The following is a 17,765-nucleotide window of genomic DNA, read 5'->3' on the forward strand; positions in this document are numbered from 1 at the left end:
AAACATGAATGTGAATGTGCTTGGCTAACTGTAAAGCACCCTTAGAAACATCAGACATTTTCCATAGTCCTGGGAGGTGGGATGTGCAGGTGAGAATATGCGGCTGCTAGCGAAGTGGAAACTAGGATCCTATTCCATTTGGCAAACGTCTTTCCACATCTTCTAGGACAAGGCACTTGTCTCCAGGGGTTTCAAAACAAACAAACACTAAGACTTATTCCCTGGTCTCAAGCACTCATAGTCCGGTGAAGAGCTACACCGACATTTACATAATAAGGCAAAACTAGATGCTCCCCGAGGGCCCATGCAGAGAGGGTGGGACATTTTATTCTGGCCTCAGAGGTCAAAGGAGGCTTTTATAACATTATAATATAATAATTATTAGCATAATATTAACTCTCAGGGCTTGCTGGGGCCAGGGAATTCTGGGTATTTGCATGGCTTACCTCATTTAATTGTCATAAAATCCCCATGAGTGGGTTTGCAGATAACAAAACTGAGGCACAAAGAAATTCACTCCTATCCTGGCCTTACAGGGCTGCTAAGTGGTGGAGCTGGGATTTGCACCCATCAGACTCTGCTCCTCCAGCACACCAGGGGCTGAGTCAACCAAGACAGGTCTCAGGCAGACTCTCTCTGTGGCTGAAAGGCTCTGGGGGATGAGTCACTGAGGGAAGGTGCTGACTTACCCACAGTATCTCCCACCCATGTGCAACTCTGACTCTGGGTCCAGGGTCCTGCCTCTGACACTGCTCCTGGTCTATCTGCGAAGTTGGCCATGGCTCTGTATCCCCCAAGGCTCCATGTCACCACCAATACCAAGGGAGACTGATGTAGCCTAATTGTCAATGTACATTTACATAACAGATCACTCATGGAATAATTATTCTTATTATAAAAGGTAGTTCAATGTCAGAGGCGGGGGAAAAAAAAACTCTCAAATCCTGGCTCTGCACTTATTGGCTGTGGCAAATCTTAGTGTCTCTGAGCCTCAGTTTCCCCATCTGTAAGATGTGGTTAACAATGCTGATCTCAGGCAGGTGTTGCAAAGATGAAATGAGATAGTATATCTAGTGCACACTATAGGCACGATAAGCAATGGTTAAATAAATGACCTTACAAAGGATTTCCACTGGAAAATCATTTTTCTGCACGATAATATCTGGTGATCATAGTACTTTTAACTCATATTCATCTGCCACTAAGTTAAATCCATCACAAGCATTACCTCATTTAGTCCTTAAAAGCCTAATTTTCTTCATTTGACTTAGCTTTAGGACCACAGAAAAGATATGCCCAACACATTAATTTTACTGACACACACCTATATATGGAGAGAGAAACAGGATAGTCAGACGAGCTAATACTTCCTGGGCACCTCCCATACACCAGGTACTGCTGTAAGCATTCTAGAGTCAGTAGCTTAGTTCATCCTCTCAAAGTGCACCTAAAGGTAAGTACTACTTCATTTTACAGGGCTGGGGCTTGAAGCACAGAGGGGGTAAGTAACTTTCCCAAGGCCACTTTGGCAGGATTCAAACCCAGAGCCCACATTCTTAAGCACTACAGTATTCTAAAATAAAGAAAAGTCACAGCAAGAATGTTGAACGGACCCCAAGCCCCAAATTCTAAGAATTTCAGTGTACTGCTCCCCTCCAAACTAAACTCTGCCATCGTTCCCCTTCTTCCAGTACCTGCTCCCCCCCGCCCCGCCCCCATCCCACTGCTCTTGCTTCCCAGCTCTACCCCACTGTACCTAAGTCAGAGGTGTCAGACTAGTGGATTTTTGTGGGCCCTGGTCATCTGGGACCTCAGCTCCCTATATCCCATCCTCTACAAAGTCACAAGGGACACCTCACCACGCATGGCACTCTTCTGCTCAAGCACACTCAAAGGCTCCCCGCTGCCTAGAGCCGAAGCCCCCAGTGCAGGGAAGAGGATCAAATGGGGACTCAAGATCCCTGCAGGATCTGGCCTGGCCTCCTTCCCTTTGGCCCCAAACCTCTCTTTTGCTGGCTTCTCAGTCCCAGAGGCAGGGCAAGTCAGTAAGCTCTTTCCCACCACTCCATCGAAAATTCCAGCCTTCTCCTCAACTGTTTCCCTCCAACTACACCCAGAACATCCTATCTTTTTCTCTCTTCATCCACCTCATGGCCTGGCCTCATACATTTAACCTAATTATTTATGGTTTCTCTCCCTGTCCTAGAACTTAAGGTCTATATGGCAAGGGATTTTACCTTTTTTTCCCCTTCTGTAACCATAGCACCTAGAACAGAGAATAACAGAGAATAACAACTCATAAATATCTGCTGAGTGAATCGACATTTGACATGCCTAAGAAGAAAATGTGCAAACAATAATGGTGGGGGAATGGCTAGCATGCCTTTGGCCTCCTTCTCCGCTCCTGAAGACATTTCTGGAACAGAGGCTGTAGATGCCTAGATTAAGACGTGTGGCAGCCAAACCCTTTCTTGTTCATTCTCCCTAGGATTTACAACAGTGCCCTACGAGACCCTGGGCCCACAGTCTCACATCTCTGTTCTGAACTTAGGTGCGTGCATACACATGTGCGTGAGCATGTGCACACACACACTCTCTCTCCTTGCCTTATTGAAGGCTGTCTGCCTCTGTCCTAAACTCACATGTCCAGCCTCAGGTCCCTCTGCCCACCTTCAAACCAAGCCATTTCCCATCTCCCCAGGCCTCTACACCCACTAGAAATGCTCTCCTCTTCCTTCCACGTACCCATTTGCACTTCATGGAACCTTCTAGATCCAGATCAAATGCAGTCTCCACCTCTCCCCAGACTCCTTCTTTCCCTTACAAGCTTTCCAGGCCCTCTCCAGCCCCTAGAAAACTACCCACTGCTATCTCCACCATCATATGGAATTAGTCATGAAGTTATCTTGTGATTTGCCTTCAATGATCTGAACCGTTACCACAATCTCCTACTTCATTTTTTTTAAAAACATATATGTCTTGTTTTCTTGAGTATGTGGTGAATGTGCTTTGGAGTAGAGGTGAGGCTGGGCCTACCCCCATTGCCATCCCCATATCACAGGGTCCAGGCCACACAGTAGGTGCTCAAAGTCGGCTTCGCAATCACCTGCCCAAGGTAAATAAGTCACTTTCCTAATCAGGTCGTTTCCTCAATTACAGGTGCCCGGACTGGCTTCTCCCAATGGCCTGCATTTTTTTCTTCAGGGTCTGCTCTGCCCTTGGTTATCTGCAAGGCCAGTTATGGGCTTCTGTTTTCAAAGGGTGTTAGACCCATTCTAATCGTGCTCCCCTGAGCTGGGCAGATGAGTATGGTGGAAGAAATGATCTGTGAAGTCCTGCAGGTCTGGAGAAGGAAAGTGCATCATTCTTGGAGGCAAACCCAGGCAATCAGAGCATTTCAGCTACCTCAAGTCCCGGAATTCAACAGGGGGAAAAGACAACAGTGAGTTGTAGGTGAGTCATAGAGGAAAACCAACACTTGACGCCCAGGTGTACCTGTTGAGCACCAGCTCTTAGTAAACTGTGATTATAAGAGGCAGCAAAGTCTCAAGTTCCTTCAGAGCTTCAAAGGAGAGAGTCAGGGAGGAGGTGGTTTACTCAGACCCCCCATGTGCCAGGCTGTAGAAGAGGGTCCCCTTGCATCCCTACAGCCAGGTTAAGTGGGCTGTCACTAGCCCGGTGTGCACCTGAGGAGCAGAGGCCCATTCGGTAGGAAGCAGAGCACTGACTGAACCAGGTGAGTCCCGCTCTTTCCACAGTCCCCCAAGCAGCAGTCCCAGGTTGTCTGTGGTTGGGTTTTTATTGGTTTTGTTGTTTTAAATTTTGGGTAGGAAATACATTCAAAAATCAAAACTCACTAAAGTATACAGGAAGTGTGTCCCTTCTACCGCAGCTACCCAGTCTGCCCCCGCTCCGAACCTGGGAATGGCTCTCATTGCTTACGCCTCATCCCTGACAATGTTTATGTATATACACACAAATACAAATATTGATTCTTTTCTTTACGTAACTGATATACACTTCTCAGTGCCCAGCTTTTATCTCTTAAAGGGATGGACTTGGGATGGGGCCTGGAGGCAGAGGATCCCTATGTAACAAAAAAGCATGAAAGAGGAAAATATTCTGGGAACACAGGTGTGCTCAGAGAAGACCTGAGGCCTAAAGGGAAGGTCCCCATGGGCACCGTGGGGTGGTGTCAGTTGCTGATGGGATCTCAGGCCAGCCAGAGAAGAGCTTGGGTGGTGGGTGGGAGCATGGCGGGGCGGGGAGAGGAAACACCACAAGGAAGTCCTGAAACCCCACTGGCTGAAATATCCGGCTGGCCTCCCCTTCCAGGAAAGGGAGGAAGTATCCATAGAAACAGGACTAACTGATTCCCACAACAATGGCAGAATGGGTTACTGACCAGGAGGACACAGGAACTATGGAGGAAAAGCAATCATTTCCTCTGAAATTTATGAGAGACCAAGAAGGGGGAAGTTGGTGCCTGAGACTCTCACAGACTTCAAATGGCTGTGAGCACGGAAGGACCTAGGACCTGAGATTGAGGAAGTCAATGATTCAGACTCCAAAGCAGCTCCAGTTCCGCAAAGGAGTGAGCGGGGAGGGGCAGTGAGGAGGAGGGTAGGGAGGGAAGGAGAGGAAGCGGGAGGAGGAGAAGGGGGAGGGGCCTTCTAGGTAGCAAGCCGCTCACCAGAGAGGTTGAGAGCTGGGCTCTGGGTACAAATCGGCTAGACTCCAACTCTCCCTCTTGCCCTAACTGTGAAATCTTGAGCAAATCAGTTAACCCCTCTGTGCCCTAATTTCCTCACTGGTAAGTGGGGCAAATGACAAGATCCACCTCATGGGGTTGGCACAAGAAGTAAGTGAGTTCATGTTTACAAAGCCCTGATACCAGTGCCTGGCACGCAGACAACTACAGAACATGTTCTGGAACAGGAGCCGTGTGGTTGCACAGGGAGCCCTTGACAAGGCCAGCTGTTGGAGCCCACGACCCGTCACTGGAAGGAGAATGCATAACCAAGAAAACCCTAAGACAGTGATGAGAGGCCTGTCCCCGCCTCAGCCAGAGGAGGCAAGCCTGGGATGAGCTCAGGCTGCACAGCAGAGGGCAGAGGGCAGGAAGGTCTGGGGGGTCATCTGGAGCCAAGAGGTCGAGGGACAGAAAGGGGCCCTGGGAAGTCAGACCTGGGCTCCCACTCCAGGTGCCTTGGGGCCCCTCTCACAAATAGCCATCTTTTGACTGACAGACAAAGATCCAACTCTGAGATGAGAAAGGGAGCTGGGATGGGGGACAAGCTTGGTTTCTAAAATACATCTATTTAGATATTTCCAGTGACTGTAAGTCCCCTGGCCCAGAGCATTGGAAACTCTTGCAGATGAGACCGCTGAACTTCCGGCTGCATCTCTGCGGGGCAGCCCGGGGACACCCGAAAGCAGTCTGGGGGCCCCTCTGGGAACTGACAACACGTGCTGTCAGCCAGAGCCCACTTCCTCCTGTGACGGGATCTGGAGGGAGATGGAAGACTGCAATAGCCGTGGCCTGCCAGATTCAAGAAGACATCTGGCCAGAAGTCAGAAAAGCAAACGGACAGCGACTCAGGAAAGGGACAGCCTAGACTGCCATTCCCCAAGCATGCTGATGAAAGATGTCACGGTGCCTGAGGGGAGGTCTCTAGTAGCAAGCCAGAGGGCTCTCTCCCGAGAAGCATTTTATCAGCAATTCAGATGATGCTACGAAAAGCATATTTTTTTATTTAATTTTCTTTATATTCAATGAATTAACATATAGTATATTATTAGTTTCAGAGGTAGAGGTCAGTCATTCATCTGTTGTGGACAACACCCAGTGCTCATTGTATCATGTGCCCTCCTTAATGTCCATCATCCAGTTACCCCATCCCCTCACCCCCCTCCTCTCCAGCAACCACATGGAAGGCATACTTAAATAGGATCCTGAAAGAGCTCAATGGACCATGGATGCACCGAATTTAACAAAGTGGAAATTTAATAGAAATGGTTGTTCTGAATCAGATGGGAAGAAAATAGGAGGCTCTGCATTTAAGTTCTAAAGCCACACACGTTCAGGACAGAGAAGATGCAGCTGAGCAACACCACATGTTAAAAAGATCTGGTCAGCAGTAATGTCAGTGAGTCAATGGTGTGATATAGCGGCCAGCAAAGCTGATGCAATCCTGGGCTGCATTAAGAGGAGTAGAATGGCCTCAACCAGGGAGGTGATGGCTCCCTTCCTCTGCTGTGGCCATATCACACCACGAATAGCATACGTGGCCTGGGCACTGTATGAGAATCTGAACACGTGGGAGTTTGCTCAGAGGAGAACCACCAGGATGATAAAAAGAACTGAAACCACATCACAGGTTGTTAACCTGGAAGAAGACTCGAGAGAGAACAAGAGGGCTGCCTTTAAATATCTTGTTTTACTAATTACAAGATGCGTACTTTTCAATTATAAAATGTCTGAAAGCAGAATGTATCTTCTAGCCCCTTAACATCTAAGATTGAGAAATGTATCATCAATTTACCAAAATATAATAATATATCAAAAGAGCCACAAAGATGGCAGAGTCAAAAAGTGAATTAGAAGAATCAGATTCTAAAACTGAAGAGGTTTTAGAAACGCCTAACCAATATGTTTTCCTTTTTATGTAAATACAAGTGTTATGGGATATAAACTTATGTCTAAAGTCTAAAAAGATTCTTCTCTCAGTAAATATAAAACTTTTCAGTGATAACAAAGCATCATTCCACAATTTAATTGGAAGCACTTTTTCTTTCTTGAAGGTACACGAAATAGTGGTACTTCTTCCTATCGGTGGTATCACAGACCGGATTTAAAAACCGTATCTGAGGAGGTGGACATGTGGAAGGAAAGAGAACGCTCATTCTCTATGACTTCAAGAAGGAAGACTGGGACCAAATGCCAGAAGCTACCAGGAGCCATCAGGAGGGGACAGGAGGAGCCGTCCAAAGATGGAACAGGTCAGCTCTGATGTGCAAGCCCAGGCTGGACCACCACAGTGGAGAAATCAAGCACCAACAGAACAGCTCTGTGGCTCCGAGGTCTGATGGCGAAGATCTCGCCACGAAGGGAAAGGCGCCTCATCTGTCTTCATTGCACACATAGGTGCTCTGACTGAGCCAATCTCTTAACAAGTCACTACTTAAAGGTAGACGCCACTTAGGGAACAGGACTGAATGGGAGGCCAGAAGCAAAGAGGAGCCCTGTCCACATCTATGCTCTCAGACTCCATTGGGCCAATTCGGGAGCAGACTCGAGGAGGAAGGGCGTCTCTGCCCCCTAGGTGCCAGGCACCATGATAGGTGTGCTGGGCACACTGCCCCATTTAATCCTCACAGCCACCCTGAGTGGTGAATATTATCACTCCCATCTTATTGAAGAGACACTTGAGGCTCAGAGAAAGGAAGTGGCTTGCCAAAGGTTTTACAACTCTAAAAACCATGGTCAGTGGGACAACATGCTTCACAGAAAGGAAACTCCAGAAGTCTTGGTTGCAGAATGAATAAATTGAGCAATTAACTGATCAGTCAATGAACCAATGTGGTCTCATATTGGTAGCACTAATACTAGAAAAAAGAAAGACGAAAGCTGATTCCGTGTGTGCCCCCCACCCCAACCGTAGCTCCCATGGGCACTGAACTCATGCCCTTTGCTGATTGCAAGAGCGATTTATCCCATCACATACAGCAAGGGTGTTCCTGAGACCTCTGTGGCAGAGAACAGGTGCTGGAAACCCTGCTCAAATGTCAAAGCCTTAAGCACACCAGGTTGCCATGCCTCCCACCTGCTAGGTTAACACTGGAGCTAGTGGAAACTGAGCTCAGTTTCTGCCCCCTCCCCATGACCAGGTGTCCAGAGGGCCGGGGGAAAGGCTGGGGAGTCAGCCAAGCCCCTACATGTTCCAGCTGCCTGGAAACATCAAATCCTGCCCCACCCGCATGCCCAAGCTTCTTCCTCCACTGGGTAAGTAAACCCAAAGTGTGCACCAGAAACCCAGGGCAGCACCCACCTGAATGGGGATATTTGGGTGCTTGTGAGACCACTTCAGAGGATGGCCCACAATGCTCCACGAGCGTCTGACAACTGCAAACCCCACCCCCACCCCCACCGCAGCGCTTGGGGCTGGCCCGATTCCAGCCTTCCACACCGCCCCCAGGCAGCCCCCACGTTTCTACCACGTGGCTCCCTGAATGTGCCCTCACTTTTCCACATTTCTGTGTGCTATACCTCTGGCTATCTCTGTCTATGGAAATCCTATTTTCCAAGGCCCGTCTTAACCACCAAGTGCCACCTCCTCCAGGAAGTCCCTGCTGGTTCCACTGTGAGGCTCTCCAAAGCACATTCCACACTCTACCTTGCTATGTGGGCATCTGCAGCTTGTCTAATGCACCTCCGTGCATTAGGTGAGGGCTCCGCTCCTGTCATTCACTGCAGCATCCCCAGCACAGCAGCTGCACACTGAGCTCAAGAGCCTTGGTCGAGGTGCTCCATGCCCTCCCTGACGGCACCCTATTAACAGTCCTGCTTCCCACCTCCACCTCTTCCCAGCTAACTCATCCCCTCAGGTTCAGCCCTCTGCTGACAGCTAATCAGAGATAAGGTAATCTGTCAACATATCCTTCCCAGTTAAATTCTACATTTTTTATAAAGGGAAGACAAGGACTGGAAACAAAGGTGGGAATTTTAGGCCCCAAGGCTCTGGCGGAGGTATTTTTGTTAACGAAAGATCTTGCACCAAGCAATTGAGCAAGCCAGTGCTACAAGTGCATACATCCTAAACTGGAAGAATGCCAGAGCTGGGAAAGGGGGCAGGGCTCTGCCCCCAAAAGGGAAGGCCAACTGCAATTAAAGCTGCCCAAGACAAACCACAGGATCAGGGCTGGGCAAAAAGGGTGGAGGGAGAACAGACTTGACTCACACCTGGCTGGGTGACCTTGAGCAAGAAACCGCACCTCCCTGGCCTCTGCTCAGTACCAATAGACCTCTGAGCCTCGGTTTCCCCATAAGTAAAAACCACAGTGGCATGAGTGAGAGCTGGATGATCTCAGAGGGCCCTTCCAGTCTGACATACCAAGGTCCTGTGACTCATGGCCTCCATCTCTCTCTCCCTCCCTCCTGGGAGGTCAGTATCATTTGAAACTACCCTAGTTCCACTCCCTGCTCACCTTGAGCCCCACCTGAGTCCAAAGACAAAGGCAATGCTAAAGATCTCCCAGCCAGTCAGCAGGCAGCATGGGGGGGGGGGCGGGGTTTGCCACCACAGGTGAAAGGAAGGGTCAGCATTGGGGGCAGGTGTTGGTTTCTATGGACACAGAAATGCTCCTCATTCACGCTGCCATCTGTCACAGTCTGGAAAAAGACAGCTGGTCGCCTTTGCTTCCCTGACCTACCTTTTTAAGAGATTACAATTGCTTGCCAAATTTAAGTGCTGCTCTAAAATCAGGACATATAAGGTCTCTCAGCCTGGATCGGAAGGGCTCAGAATGGGTAAAGAGCAGGAACGATGCAGAATAAAGCTTGGAGGCAATCTAGGCCGCTCTGTGCAGCCATGCCAATTAAACATCTTTAAAAATAGCCTCCCTCTTCTCTCGTGCTGAAGATAAAGATGAAGTTTCAGCAATAACCAGACATCTGCTAGGAGCTTCTGAAGAGATCACAACATAAACACCCTGGAGAGCTGCCATAAACAGCCCAGAGCCCTCTCCAGGAGGCCAGCAGCGCCCCGCTCACCACTGGGGGTGGGGAGGGGCACAGAAGGAGGTGGTGCGGAGAGGCTGGGCTCCCCAGGGCAGAAGGAGGTGGTGGGGAGGAGGAGCTCAACCAGACAGAAAATGGAGAACTGGCTACCTTCTGCAGGGAAGTTAAGAGGTCAGGAACCCACCAAGAGAAAGATTTCCAGGAAGCCATCCAGAGGATTCCAGGCCCGTTCTGAAAATGGGTCACTCCTTAAAAGTGGAAGTAAAGACATCTTTGAGTGCCCACCTCTGCAGGGTGCTTCCCCCCAAAAATATTTTAATTACATCTCTACATCAACCCTTTGAGGTAGGTGTAATGACCTCCTTTATATAGACTAAAATACTAGTGTTCGTGGACTTGCCCAAGGCCACATGGCTAGGATTCGAACCCAGGTTTGTCTTAGTAGGATTGTTTGTACCTATTATCACAGAACAGGCCCTTGAGGTTTCTCCCCAGTGTCCAGGCTCTCTACATCCACAAATCTAACACGAGGAGATTCTGCATGAGGAGAGGTGGCAAAGTAGCGGGGAAGGGCAATAGTTAAGCTTTGGCCAATTGAAAGAACCACCGAGTCTCAGCAGCTGTGTGGGCCCCACTCTGCGTTCTGGGTGCTTCCCAGCAGATCCAAAGAGGAGCAAAGGGGGAGACAGGCACAAATCAATGCCTAGATTCTGTCTGCCGGGATCCACAGGAGATTAGCAACAGCAGATGCCACTGAGGAAGAGAACAGAGGGCTGGAGGATGGGAAGGAGAGAGACTTTTCATTGAATTACCTTTGTCCTGAGTGAATGAGTATGTTACCCTCATCCATGCATGTTGGGGGGGAGGGTGAGTACCCTGCATCTGTGTGTATCTGTGTGTGGGTGGGTAAGTCATTTTTTTAAGACAGTCCAGGATGTCAGGTACAAGATAACAGACACACCCAGGCTAGAGATGGAAATCTGGAGCAGGCAGGAGTGCTGGGCCCCTGGCTGCCACAAACTGAGGACCCAGCAGAATCCTGAGACCTCATCCAGAGCCTCCTCCTTCCTTCCAACAGTCCTGTCCTGCAGCTGCAGGCAGACAGGTGACAAGCTCTCCTGGCATGGACCCCCTAGTCCCCAAGGCCCCCACCATTTGCCCAAGCCCCATAGGACATTCCCTGAGGAAAGAGATGGACCTAGTCCTCTCTCTGAAGTCTGAAAAGAGGCCTCCCCAGTGGCCCCGTCTATTCCTCTGTTTTCCCTTTCATCTGCTATCAGACCCCTACCTCCTTCAAGCAGGGGTTTCCTCACCTGCCCTTTGCATCAAGCTGTGCAGAAGCCCCTCTGTCCTGATACTCAGAGCTTTCGGCAATCTGACCTCACAGCAGGCATGGACTCCACACGCTACACCTCAGGACCCCCTTCTGCTCCTCCAGGGTGAACAGCTGTCCGGCAGAGGGGTCAGCAGCTCTGCCAGGCCCCCAGCAGGCCCTGGGCCCACTCTGCTCCCCGCAGCAGCTCTCCCAGGGACCAAAGGGTCCAAGTGACTTTTTCCTGGAACTTCTTCATCCTCCCCTACACCTCGTCTCCTGGCCCCGGGTCCAAGTTAAACTCTGCGATGCTGCAAATCTTTACTTATTACAGTCAGTACTCAGATACGTAGCCAAGGCCAGCCATTCAGAGTCACGAGAGCAAAGCCATGGTTTCTGCATCTGCTGTAACACACTGATATGAGCACGGCAGGGCCAGAACGGGATGTTCCTAAACTCCCACTCCCGCCTCTGGCAGGGCTGGGCTTCGAGACTGGGTGTGGCAGGAGCTCTGGCCTGCAGACGTCCCTAAAACCTTCTCTTGGGGCAGCTCGGAGATCACAAGCCACCATCCAGCTCCTCACTACCCTCCTCTTGCTGCCTGAAGAAAGGACATCTGCACTGGACATCCCTCACTGCGGGGGAAGGAGAAAACCCGGGGCCCCAAACCAGCAGGAAGCAAGTCCCTCTTCGGGGACCCGCCAATACCTGTGTGTTCCCCAAAGAGCAATCTGACCCGGCCTTGCAAGGAATGCCAGTGCAGCCAGGGATCCCGGCTGGGAGGTGGGGATTCAGGGTGGGGCGCAGGCAGGGAAATTCCCCCTACACTCAGGGAAGAGAGAAACACTAGTGCAAACAAAGAACATACTACAGTCCCAACCCTAAAAACATCAGCACTGTCCACGCACAGTTCCCGGCCAGCCACCATGGCAACAGGCCAGAGCTTCCTAGGATGAACTACAATAATATTTAGGTGGGTGGAGGGTACCGAGCAATTACATTTAAGAAACGATATCACACCTGGCCTTCACCAAAGGCTCCTCAGGGGTGGACACTTCCTCAGCAGTGGACAGAGAAGGGAAAGGGTCTCAAAAATCAGACTCCACGGTGACCCAGTCTTGCAGTGAAAGTTTGTTTGTGACCAAAGGGCTCATGTCCCCTATCATCCCTGCCAGGCCTGAGTTTGCAAGACCAGATGATCAGTGCTTTAGAAAGGAGGAGATTTATCAGTGCAGACCAGCCATGTTTTCTACCTCTGGAGAAGATGCAGGGAGGAAACAGAAACGGTAGAGGGAGCGGTCAGCCACCCCCACCCCCAAAGTGAGGTCCGTGGGGTGTTTGGCTATCATGCATTTCCCCAAGAGGACAAGACAGGCCACTGGGGCCTGAAGCTTTGCCCTGCCTACCTGGCCTTAACAACCATGTCATTCTGTGTGCCTCTGATAGCTGAATAAAAAAAATCAAGAGCCTACCATTAGAACAATTTCAGGGAAACCAAAATGAAATTCTCAAAAAGGAAAGGGAGGAGGTAGAATGGGAAAGAGGGTGAGGCTGCATGGGTTCCATGGGTTCCTGTTTCCTAAGCCCCAGCTTTCTTGATTCCCTAATTTGAGGAAGCCCAGGTAAGTTCTTAAAGATAATGTCATAAAACAAATAAATAAAATAGGCAAATATCAAAATCCCAATGACTCTGTGACCTTATCCTCATACATAGCTGTACAAAAATGCATGTATAATTTTGTCTACCCATCCACATTGAAGAAAATTCTCTTTTTTAAGGAAAAAGACACCAAGTATTTGGATTTTCCACTAGAAAAATGTTTTTATTGTACAAATTACTAAGATGACTAAAGATAAAGGAAAATAATCAACTGTAGCACCGCTATCAAAAAAGAAGGACTCGCCTGGTGGAAAAGACTACGTGAAAAACAACAACAAAAACCCAAGACAAAACAAACAACAACAAATAAGAAGAAGAAAAAAACAACTCCTCATTCTGAGGGCTGTTTGCAGAGGGGGCCCCTCGCGGGTGGGTCAGATCTTACGGAGATTTGACAGGGAATCCAGGAGTGAAGCGTACCTTTTCCTTCCCTCCTGAGCCTCCCGTCTCCTTCAGTAGGATGCCCACAAAGGTGCCAGAGGCGACACTAGCTCTTCTCCGCAAACTCAGACAAGATACTGAAAGGTCATGAGTGTGCGTCGTTTGAGTAAGGCTCCACAACTGGCCAGGTGTGGGGCAGGTCAGGGGAGCTCGGCAAGGCACAGGGAAGGAGCGCTGCCCAGACGGAGGTGTGCAGAGGTCTCTGTGGAGCCCAAACGCCAAGTGTCTGGGTCAGAATGTGCTGATGCCTTTGGCTGAGTGAGTTGGGATTCCAAGCTCTGGCAGAAATGACCTCAGTCACCGTCTGCCCCACAGATGATCGGGGGAGACCGGTTGCTGATCAGGGCAGAAAGGCGGCCATCTGGGCTCCCCACCACAAACCAGAGCAGTGTGGTGAGCACAGCAAATAGTTCTCTTATTTCACAATGTGTACAGACTGATGCTTGCTAAGGAAACCTCCACACCCGATCAAGTCATCTTTTTTTTAACCCTCTTATCTAAACACTGTCACAAGCAGTCACACAAGCCCAGGACAGGGTTCATTCACTCAAAATGCACTGCCTGAGTGGCTGCGACATCACTGGACAGATGCTCAGCTAGCCTCTGCCCCATCCCAGAGGCCACACAGGGTTCCAGCTGGGCACAGAAGTGGATTACAGCCTTGCAGGGTTTGCCGGCCAGTGGGGGAGGTGGGCACTTAAGATGGAGGGTCGTGGCTGGTTAAAAAGCGGAGGGGAGGCTGCTCCAGATTAAAATAGGCATAAAAAGACTAGCAACCAAATGCAGCATACAGACTTGGATCCTGATTCGAACAAACCAATTCTGAAGGTCCTTTCGGAGACAGTCTGGGAACTCTGAATACGGACAGATGAGACCGAAGAACTATTGCTCATTTTATTACATGCTATAATGGCAATGTGGTTACGGAAAAAAAAAAACATTCTTTTAAAAATAGATATATACTGGGTTAGATAGGGGCAAAATGACATGGTATCAGAGATTTGCTTTAAAATACTTCAGGAAGAAAAGACAGAAGGGGAGAAAAATAAAGAGATGAAGCCAACCCGGCGTAATCTTGATGACTGTTGAAGCTAGATAATGAGTATATGGGGCTCATTATATTATTGTCTTTATTTGTTTGAAAATGTTCGTGGATATGGTAAAATAGAGGATGGCAGTACACTATGGTGGACAGCTTAATGAAGACTGGTACAAAAGGCTAAGGGAATACGGAGCAAAGAGCAAGGAGGATTTGTAAGAACCAGGAAAGAAATCTGCTAAGTTTTGTGAGGGTTTTAAAAGCCATTTCATAGTGGGGTGGGAAGCCATGTTCACAAAGAATTATAACAGAAGTTGGGGACTAGTGAATGTAGCGAGGGAGCGGCCCACACCACCCCTCCAGACTGCAAAGCACAGCCACCAGATTTTCCTGCTTCCTTCAGTCCTTAACTCACCACCTCAATCTCATTCATACAGACTGAGACCAGAAGCCTAGCTTGGTTACTCACTAGCCACGTGAAGCAAGCGGGGGAGGGAGGTACTTTCAACCTTCCCCAGTCTCAGTCGCCTCATCTATAAAATGGGGACAGCCCCAGTTACTTCTTTGGAGGGCTAATGTGGGGACCTACTGATATAAACAGTGAAAATTCCCCGCATGATGAACAGTATTCCCTTCCCTGGCTCTTTAAACAACAGAGACTTTTAGCCCTGGCAGGGCTTCTAAGACGAGCAATGTTCAGCCCAAATTTTCTTGCATCCATACTCTACCCCTCCAGCCAGAATGAAGGCTCTCCACCAAGAAGGCAGGACCTCTACCCTTCAGAAGCAGGGAGTGAAAGGAACAGGTCCATGGTTGTTGACAGGCACACCCAGATGAGGGTATGGACATGGGCAGAGAGAAGAAACACACCCCAATTATAGGCAGAGGAGGGTTACCCAACTGTTCCTTTGCTCCTTGCTGCTCCTGGGAATGGGCCTTCAATGAACATAGCTAAAACCAGCCTTAGTCCATAAGATGCTTTTTACTAAAGTACAACTGGTTGGTATTAGGCTAATCATGATTTTCTTTTAGAAGAGAGGGATGAGCAGAAAGCCAGTGCTCCAGGACTGAAGAAGGAAGGCGGCACAGATAAGAAGATCTGGGGATCTCAATCACCTTACAACCATAACTAGTATAGCTCAACAACTGTCCCCCCGAAACAAAACAAACAAAACCAGGATCAGATCTAAGGTAGAGGTTATTTCAGCTAATAGTCTTCCTAGACTATCCCAGAAACCAACTTTCAGAGGTGAGACCAAGTCAATGGCACAGGCAGGCTTCCTCCCCAGCCCCGCACCCCCCATAGTACCCAAACACCAGCAGGTCAAATCCCTCCCCAGTACAGCATGACCAATACCAGCCATTCATCCCTGACCAGAGGACAGAGTGAGCAAGTGGTCTGCAGGTTGAACAACCTGGGCTAACCAGGGTCAGTTCAAGTGCTTTGCCAAAGAAGCAGCCTCTGAATCTTTAGACAGAATCTTTTCAAAGGCCAGGAGGCTCCAATCAGCACAAGGGAGTGCCATGATCCTGCAGACATCACTTTCTAGAGTCACAGGGCAGCAGGAAGAACACTGAATATAGTTCTGACAGAGCCTGGTCCAAACCCTGGCTCAGCCACTTTCTGTGTGACCTTGGGCACTTATGCTACCCGAGTCTGTTTCTCCACATCTAAAATGAGGAGGGCAAAACTGAGTGTTTGGATAATAACCATGAAATCTGCTGCAAAAGTGCCACAGGGCAGGACCTGTCTGTCAGTAGGCACGTAATAAATCTGTCTTCTGCCCAAAGGCAAGCTCTTCCTGCAAGGAGTCTTCAGAACATCAGTTGGGGCTGTCCTGGAGACTTGAGGCCCACTTGTTGGCCCCAGGAAGGGGACAAGAACAGAGCTGGTCCAAGTGCCAGGCACCCAGGCACATAAACACCAGACGGCCAACCCGCTGCTGGCTTTCTTTCCAAGGGACCTGCCCACAAGGGGGCCAGCTAGTGACTTCAGCCCCCGGCCCCCCACCGCCTGAAACCACAGAAGACTAGAGTGAGCAAGGGAGGCTGACAGCAAGAAGGTCCACATACTGCCACCTCAAGTCCCACAAGGCAGGATGGCCCTCCAAATAAAAGCTCTTTTGGCCTTAAGAACCCAGGTTACAGAACTAACAACGTGGAAAGAGGCACACGTTTACTCTGGTTTCAACACGCCTCTTCCCCATCCAGCAAAGGCTATGATTCCCAGCTCTGCAGGGAGGCTGGCCTAGGATAAAGTTAACCCCACTTGCTCCAGTCCGGAAGCCAGGTCAGCGGTGGCAGACGCTGCCGGCAAGACCCCATTTCTTCCCAGAGCTAGTACGGACGACGACAACGAAAAGGGAGCCGCAGACGCCCCCGCCGGGTGCTCCCAGGCCTGGGGTGCGCCTGGGCTGCTGGGGGATACACGACAGACAGGACAGCGCCGCTGTCCCCTGACCACCTCCACGCCCGGGCCCCAGACTCAGTCCCAATCCCAGCCCGCAGGCGGCCAGGCCACTGACATTTGGCCCAACTTAACTTCCTGTTGTTAAGGAGGGAGAAGAACCGCGGCGGGTAGGGAAGCAAGCGCCCAGTGAAGAGCCGGGAAAGAGCGTGAACAGAGCAGAGCCCAAATTATGGGAAAGCAAAGTTTGGGGATGGTCTGCCCCTGTGGCATGCGGTACTGCGGGCGCATCGCGCCCACTCCGTGTTGACGTTTGGGGATTTTCTCGGCTTAGAATTGCAGGGTTTGGGTGTTGGGGCGGAGTAGGAGGTAGTTCGGGGTACGGGTGGCAGGCTTTTATTGCGTTCTAATCGATTCAGAGACCTATCGGGCAGCCCCAGCCTCCCCGGGCAGGGCCACCTGCTTGCCGGACGCCCCGCGGGGTGGGTTTGAAGCGAGAGATGCTGCGGCCGCACCTGACTGTCCCCGGCGCGGGCCAGGGCGCAGAGTCCAGGCTCGGCTGCCATGGTCCCCCCCCCCCCCCCCCCCCCCCCCCCCCCCGAGCCCCGCACCCCACCCCCCTTACCGAGATCCGCTCCAGCCACCGAGCCTCGGGTCAGCTTCTGCCTTCACCTCCGGCCGCGGACGCGGCGGTCAGGACCCGCAGGCCGCCTGCGGAGCTGGGAGCTAGGAAGGCAGCCCCGCGCAGCCTTAGCCAGGCGAGCGCCTGCACTTCTGCGCCGCGCGGCTGACTGCGCTGGGAGCCGCCCCCATCGGCGGCGCGGCCAATGACAGAGCGGCTGGGGGCGCGCCCCGCCCCCGACCCGAGGCCCGCGGCCAATGGCAGTGCGGCGCGGAGCCCACCCCAGCTCCACGCCCGCTCCGCCCCCACGGGGCCAGCTGTCACCGCGTCTGCCGGCGGGCGCACGTGGGCTGTAGCCGTGCCCCGAGCGCAAGGAGCCGCGGGCGCTCCCACCCAGACCAGCACAGGTCTGAGACCAGCGGGGGGCCGATGAAGGCGGGGCGTAATGGTGCTGCTAGATGAAAACCTGGGTGCTAGTATCCTAGTGTCGGCGGAGAGGCAGGGGCTGGACCTCAGGCTCCTTGGCCTGGGAAGCTGGAAAGCAA

The 17,765-nt window shown here is 50.8% G+C and overlaps 1 protein-coding gene across 1 annotated transcript in view; it reads right to left on the reverse strand.

Moving 5' to 3' along the window:
- MICAL2 (microtubule associated monooxygenase, calponin and LIM domain containing 2) overlaps positions 1 to 17,312 on the reverse strand; it is a 208,877-nt gene extending 191,565 nt beyond the window's left edge. Inside the window, exon 1 of the mRNA XM_044919865.1 lies at positions 17,224 to 17,312. The gene's annotated coding sequence lies outside the window, so the exon portion shown is untranslated. The remainder of the gene's footprint in view (positions 1 to 17,223) is intronic.
- Between the last annotated feature and the right edge of the window lie 453 nt (positions 17,313 to 17,765).

Source organism: Neomonachus schauinslandi, chromosome 11 (genome assembly GCF_002201575.2).
Source record: "Neomonachus schauinslandi chromosome 11, ASM220157v2, whole genome shotgun sequence".
NCBI classification, from domain to species: domain Eukaryota; kingdom Metazoa; phylum Chordata; class Mammalia; order Carnivora; family Phocidae; genus Neomonachus; species Neomonachus schauinslandi.